Source organism: Lissotriton helveticus, chromosome 5_1 (genome assembly GCF_964261635.1).
Source record: "Lissotriton helveticus chromosome 5_1, aLisHel1.1, whole genome shotgun sequence".
Classification (NCBI taxonomy): Eukaryota; Metazoa; Chordata; class Amphibia; order Caudata; family Salamandridae; genus Lissotriton; species Lissotriton helveticus.
The window spans coordinates 634,249,535-634,256,856 of NC_136065.1; positions in this window are offsets into that span (position 1 = coordinate 634,249,535).

A 7,322-nucleotide genomic window follows, 5' to 3' on the forward strand; every position below is an offset into this window, starting at 1 on the left:
TCACAGAACCTGTTCAGTAATAAGCTGTCATCTTAATTTGTGTTCCATAAATAAAAACAACATAAGAATAACTGCTGTTACACATCAAGATGCTGCAATCATATAACAGGATGCTGCTTCCCAAAATGCCTTGCTTTCAGTATTGTGTTCTACGCAAAAATAAAAAATACAAATGTGCTCACTGTGCCTGTGTTGTTGTTTAAACATTAGGGTCATTCAAATACACCAGGACTGTTTATTTTCAGGCAGCTGCACAAGGGCCCGATGCGAGGATTTCACTTTCTTCACTTTAGTCATTACAGCTGCCTTCAAATTAACATTAACAATTATCATTCTCCTGATACAGAGGGAAACGTAAATAGAAAACAACTGTAACCAATCACAGTCCACAATGTCCTTCATAATCTGTCCTTCCTTTCTATGCCCCCTTTTTAGGTCTCGCGTGAGCGAAAGACCTTATGTCGCCCGTTTTCGGGAATGTGGACAGGAGAGGGTGCACGAGCGCAGAGCTGCTCAGTTTTGACCTCGTGAGCGCGCACGGCGCCGTGCCCCTCTCCTGTCCACATTCCCTTGCGCAAACACTCACTCACGCATGCGCACATACACACACTGCATACACACACACACGCGCACACGCACTTACACTTACACAGACACGCAGGCACCCAGACAGGCAACCCCCTCCTCCTCCCCCACAGTCACACACGCATACACACAGACTCCAAGACACACGCACGCTCACACACATACACAGCCCGCCGCCACGCACGCGCCCACACATGCCCCCCCCCCCGCCCTCGCAGGCCAGCCACAAAGCGAAGCCCCACTCACCGGCAGCAGGACTCTTCCTCCATTCTTCGGCACCGGGGCGCAGGGTAGGCTCCTGCCTGCTCCGGTGCTGCAACCAATCGCGGCTCTTCCGTGGGAGGCGGGGTAGGCTCCCGCCCTCCTACTGCCTGTTTCCGGTTGTCGCGCCGGCCTGCCTGACTTCCTGGTCGCAGGCCGGCAGAGTGACGGCGGTGATTTGCGGTATTTATTTATTTAGTTATTTATGCATTTTTATATAGCGCGGACTTTACCCGAAGGCGGTATTTATTTATTTATGTATTTATGCATTTTTATATAGCGCGGACTTTACCCGAAGGCGGTATTTATTTATTGTTATTGTGTGTGTGTGGGGAGGGGGTAACCAGATGCAGTGAACTGTTAAAATAAAGGGATCTTTGTGTACATTTTAACACCTACTATTGTACCTGAAAAATGTGTGCTAACTCCCCAAAAAGAGATAGGCACATTGTTTTTTTAAAATCTATCAGGCTAGCTTGTGATATGTTCGATTGAATGATAAATGCAGGGTCGATAGTTAAAGATTTCTGTTTCTGTATTCTAATGGAAAGTGGGTGCGGTCTCTAAGAGAGACTTTTAGTCCATGTGTTTTTTCCAACTTTGCATTGCAGATATGTATATATGAACCAAATAAAGCCATAATTTGAAATGATCTGGTTGTCATTTACGGAATGATATGACATATCTACACATGCTGTTTGTGCTTTTCTTAAAAGGGAAAATAATTTTGCAGTACGTATGAACACATGCAGTGTGTGTGGTAACCTGATAGCTCTGTCTTTTCCCCTGAAATGGGGCACTTTTCTCTCTTTTATGCACAATCTGACGAGGCTTTATAACCAGCGTTCTTTCTGTTTAATACGTTTTATATTTTCTTTCATACTTCTTAGCTCTGTGTTTGTTTAATTCAAGAGGTCTTAATACCAGCAATCCGCATTTTAACAAAAGCTGCAACTCGATGTCAACTACCGTGGTTTTATTGCATACCATCACGTGCAGCCTAATATTTCTGCATGAGTCCGATATCCCTTCATTTGCCTGTTCGCTGTGCACGCACCTGTGCCATTTCTTGCATGTAATTTTATTGTGCCACTATAGCTCTACTGTGTCACCATTGCAAACATTCCAACTTATAGATAGATAAAATGATAGAGACAAAAAGAAAGCTGTGTTTTATGTTTTGACCCTGTACTTATATGTGCATACATTTGTGTAGTCCATTTCTTCTTGGACTGTGTTGGTGGTATCGGAGTGAATCTTAAACCACCACACACTGAGTGATGTACCCGTCACTGTTTACTATTTCACTTCAACAACTTGAAAACAGGAGACAGCACCAGTGTGTTGCTGCTAGCTTTGTAGTCATTTGGTCCTGTTTGGGGTTTCCGTGGCATGAGTTGAACCTTGCGGCATTGGCAGCATGGTGTTTGGCGATGCACAAGGATGCAAACGATCAGACAGGTACGATGAGTGCAGTTCGTTAACGTTATTTCGTAGCATGCCGACTATGCATTTTATGACATTTGCTTCATTCTATCACAGACTGCCTTAGTTCGAAGTAAGGCAGTGAATGGGTGAACACACCATTTGGCAGCTTGTGAGCCTTTCTCCGCACTCATGCTGGTTTGCTTGCAACCGGTATCAGACTTCAAAGTAATCCGTTCCCCCGTCCCCCGTTGCTCGCTGAAGGCTGTCATGCCCAAGATCACACCGACTGTCACTCAGACCTGGCTTCTCCCACTTTGGCTAGGTGAAAAACAATGTTTATATTGGGCGTCCTGGTTTGTACATTCCAAAAATAGTCGAGCGTTGTTGCAGTAAACATTCAAAAAAAGGTTCGGTTTGGGCTCTTTAATAACAACGCCCACCCTTTACTACATTTTCCAGCACACCTGTGTGGTTTCTGTGAAAGTTTTAAATAAAATGTGTTGATCATATCACGGGTACAGCTGTGCTCCTTGCATTCCCTCCTCCCTTTTAGCCCATCCCTTTCAGCAGCAGCTGGCAGGCACCGTAAGGGGCAGAGCAGCGCACACATTTAAACTTTGTTTATTCACTCTCTCTTACCTAACACAGCATAGCACATAACACCCAAGTCTGACACCACATCACACACAGCAGAGCACATCACACTCAGGCCTGACACCACATCACACACAGCAGAGCACATCACACTCATGCCTGACACCATATCACACACAGCAGAGCACATCACACTCATGCCTGACATCCCATCACACACAGCAGAGCACATCACACTCAGGTCTGACACCACATCACACAAAGTAGAGCACATCACACTCAGGTCTGATATGACATCACACCACACACAACCAACACCACACACACACACAGCACTACAAACACAACCCCACACACACAACCACCCACACAACCCCACACATCACCACACACACACCCACACAACCACACAGACCCACCCACACAACCACACACACAAAACCACACCCAACCACACACATACAACCACACCCAACCACACACTCAACAACACCCTCACTCTATCTATCTTTCGCGCTCACTCTATCGCCCTCACTCTATCTATTGCCCTCACTCTATCTCCCTCACTCTGTTTGTCTATCTAACGCACTCACTCTATCTATCGCCATCACTCTATCTATTGATCGCCCTCACTGTCTATCGCCCTCCCTCTATCTATCGCCCTCCCTCTATCTATCGCCCTCCCACTATCTATCCATCGCACTCACTCTATCGATCGCACTCACTCTATCCATCGCACTCACTCTATCCATCGCACTCACTCTATCCATCTCACTCACTCTATCCATCGCACTCACTCTATCCATCGCATCGCCACAGCATCACTCAGCCCCACCACAACATCACTCAGTGCCACCAAAGCATCAATCTGTGCAACAATTCAACAAAAACAGGTTCAAATATGTTCTCTCAATGTTTCAAGCTTTATTACAAATGTCATAAAAATATGTTAATATTTCACTTCTCTTCTTGGATTTTCATCACAATAAAACACACTGAACATAATCTTCACAAAAGTGATTTACAAACATTTAAGCTATTGCCATTATAAATTACAATAACTTTTATGTAAGTATTAATTATTAAAACAAATAAAAGCCATTGTTATTTGTAATATCAATACATCTAAGTCATGTAAATACAACACATATTGCATTACAAATGCTATAGGTGTCACATTTGCGAAAGTTAAAACTATTGGCATTGTAAATGACAAAGCTATTAATTTAGCGATTTTCAAAACCAACACATTAATACAACAATTGTCATTTACCATACCAATAGCTCAAACTTTCCTAATGCGAGACCTATTGCATTGCAAATGCTTGTTAAGATAAGCCTTGGCAGCGTGCTTGTGCTTTCTTCGCGACATGCAGTATTCACCCTCTGGGCTTCGAACATGCCCAGTGCTTGTCATTAGTTGTTTCGGCTGCCTTTTGTTGGTGAATAGTTTACTCTAGTCCCGCCTTTTGGTTGTTTTGTTCCTGCCCTGGAGACTGCCCCGATACATGGCTCCTTCCACTATCAGCCATGTGTTTAGTTTCGGCGCACTACTGTTTCTTTTCATTCTCTCCTCACCGCTCGCTAGTTTTTCTTATGGTTTCCTGCTTGTGTCTTTGTTGCTTGTTGAGCTTCGGCACCCGTCGCTGCTCGTGTCTTCAGTAAGTGTTAGCTTAAGTGCATGGTTCTCCTTCCAGTTCACTTAATCTCCCTGTGGCCATCTCCCGCCCATCACTGTTCTTTTTCACCATTATCATTGTTCTGTGATTGGCCCATGTCCTGCCTGTTGGGAATTATTTCTACTTCTTTATTAAAAGCACTTCTGTCAACAGATTAGCAGGGTGGGAGGATTGTATTATGGGTTCCACACAGCCCCATACCATATATGAGGTCAGCCGGAGACCCCCAGTGAGCCTGTATGCACTCGGCTCATTGAGAGACTCTTTCATCATCCCAAGCCTTTGTGCCTCAAATTAGCCCTGGCGGGTGCTTGGCAGGGCGTAGTGGGACCGGCAGCGTTGACGGGCCAGGAATAAAGGACTCCAGGAGCTTAGGGGCCCATTAGGATGGCAGTAAGAAAACAACCCCGACCACCAGGGTAGCGGAAATCAACCGCCCGCCTATACCACGGAAAAATCAGCGGTACAATTAGGATCAACCGCCCAAAAATTCCGACTGAGGCGGTACGAGACAAAGAAAAAATGCCCGTAGTGGGGGGAGAAGGCTAAAATCTGTCTCCGGCGGTCAGATTTGTGGATGAAAATCACCAACCCATCGCCATGCCAGCGGAGACACTGCACTGAAAATTAGGCTATCCCCGATGTGACCGCGGTACGTTCCGCTGTTTCCGACCGCCGCGGTCGCAAACAGTGATGAATGGGAGAGCCGGCGGAAGAGCTGTAGCATAGCCACCTCTGCGGACGCTCCATGACACATATGGCAGTCAACAGAAAAAAATCACAACAATGCCACAAAGTGCACACAGCAAACTAGCCATGCCCCCAAAAACACAGACCACACCCCAATGACACAACCACATGGCAACTACAAAAATACAAATCCCAGGACAACCCACACAACACACCTGACAGAAATACCCCATTTGGACACACCCACATAGCTGAGCATAAAACCAGCCCCTTCTCTGACCACAATCCTTTGCAATACTCCACAAAGGAAGGGCCCACACCAGAGCAGCACAAAGGAGAGGTAAATCAACACACCATCACTTTTCACACCACACACAGCACCACCACCACCTCAACACCTGCACCTCTAACCCCTCAGCACCTCACACACCATACACATCACCCCCTTACACACCTGCACCTCTAACCCTTTGCACATCACACACCATGGCACCACAGAAAATGCTCAAATTCCCAGGGAGTGAGTTGACAGTCATGGTAGATGAGATAATCAGAGTAGAACCACAACTGTTTGGTAACCTAGTCCAACAGACACCATTAGCCACAAGAAATCAAATGTGGGTAAGGATAGTCGACAAGGTCAATGCAGTAGGGGCCACCCCGCGCAACAGACATGAAATCATGAAGCGGTCGCATGACCTGAAGAGTGTTGTCAAAAAGAAGAGGAGCAAGAACCGTGAGCTGGGTCAGGGGACTGTCAGTGGCCCTCCCATTCAACCAAGAACATTCACTGCATGGGAGGAGAAGGTGCTTGCCATACTGCATCCAGATAGTCTCACAGGAATAGCTGGGGGAGTGGAGGCTGGTAAGTACAAACAAATGTAGAACATTACACTGCTATGTCCTGTCCAACACAACTACGAAGCTACATCTCAGAGGCACAAGTATATCCATATGCACCACTAAATCTAACACATGTCCCACAGATGTAAGATACACTACACCTGAATCACCCCAAAGGTAACCAACATTTACAGGGTTGCATGTGTTCTTCAGCCACAAGGATATTTACGGCAGCAGTGCGGGGCCAAGGCCTAGCCTCCTCTCATCCCAAGCTGGGAGATCTATATTGTAGTCGCCCCTTCTCCATGTTGGGAGGGGTGGCGAGCTGCTTGGTTGTTTTTGCCCCCGCAGAGGTCTTCCCACAGCTGCTGATGTCCTCACTCCCACCCTGGTGTCAGCTATTTCGCGGGGGGAGGGAATTCTGCGCATGTCGCCCAATCCCAGGCGTTAACTGAGTCTCTCTTCCAAGCAGGTTTCGGTCTGGCACTGTAAGGCCAGTGTCCACTGCCTCCTGCGGGGTTGTTCGCAGGTCTGCTGCCTACTCCTCCACTGGTGATCTTCAGCGGCAGGGTGAAGTTCTGGCAGCAGTGTTTGGGCCAAGGCCCAGCCTCCCCTCACCCCACACCGTGAGATCTGTATTGTAATTGCCCCTTCCCCAGCGAGGGGGGCAGAGAGCCGCTGGCTTGTTTTTGGCCCCCACGTGGGCCCACAGAGATCCTCCACAACCATCGATGTCCTCGCTCCCCCCAGTGCCAGCTATGCCGTGAGGGAGGGTATTCCAAGCCCATCATCTGAGCCCAGGTGTCTGAAGGGCCTCACCTCCATTCCTGGCAGGATGCGATCTACCACTGGAAGGCCGCACTTGCTGTCTTCGGCAGGGCTGCTCCCAGGTCTGCTACTCTCTCCTCTGATGGGCAACCACGAACATTCTATTCCTGCCCCAGGTGCAAGCTGCTCATCGTATGAGCGCTCCGGTGCCCTTTGTCCATAGAGTCAGACGGATAATGGTCAGATTGACGTATCACAGGAGGGCCACCTCAGAGCTCCTATGCTATGTGGCCATCTTGGCAAGTGCCAAGCCACGCCCCCCTGAAGCTGATCATGATTGTCTTAATGTGACCAAATTGTGTACCAAACCGTGACCTGACCGCCATGATGCTCCGTTGCCTGAGTCAGATCATGTTTTGTTTGTGAATGGTTCATGCTTGAGAGATTCAGGTGGTGCCTTGCTAGCTGCGTATA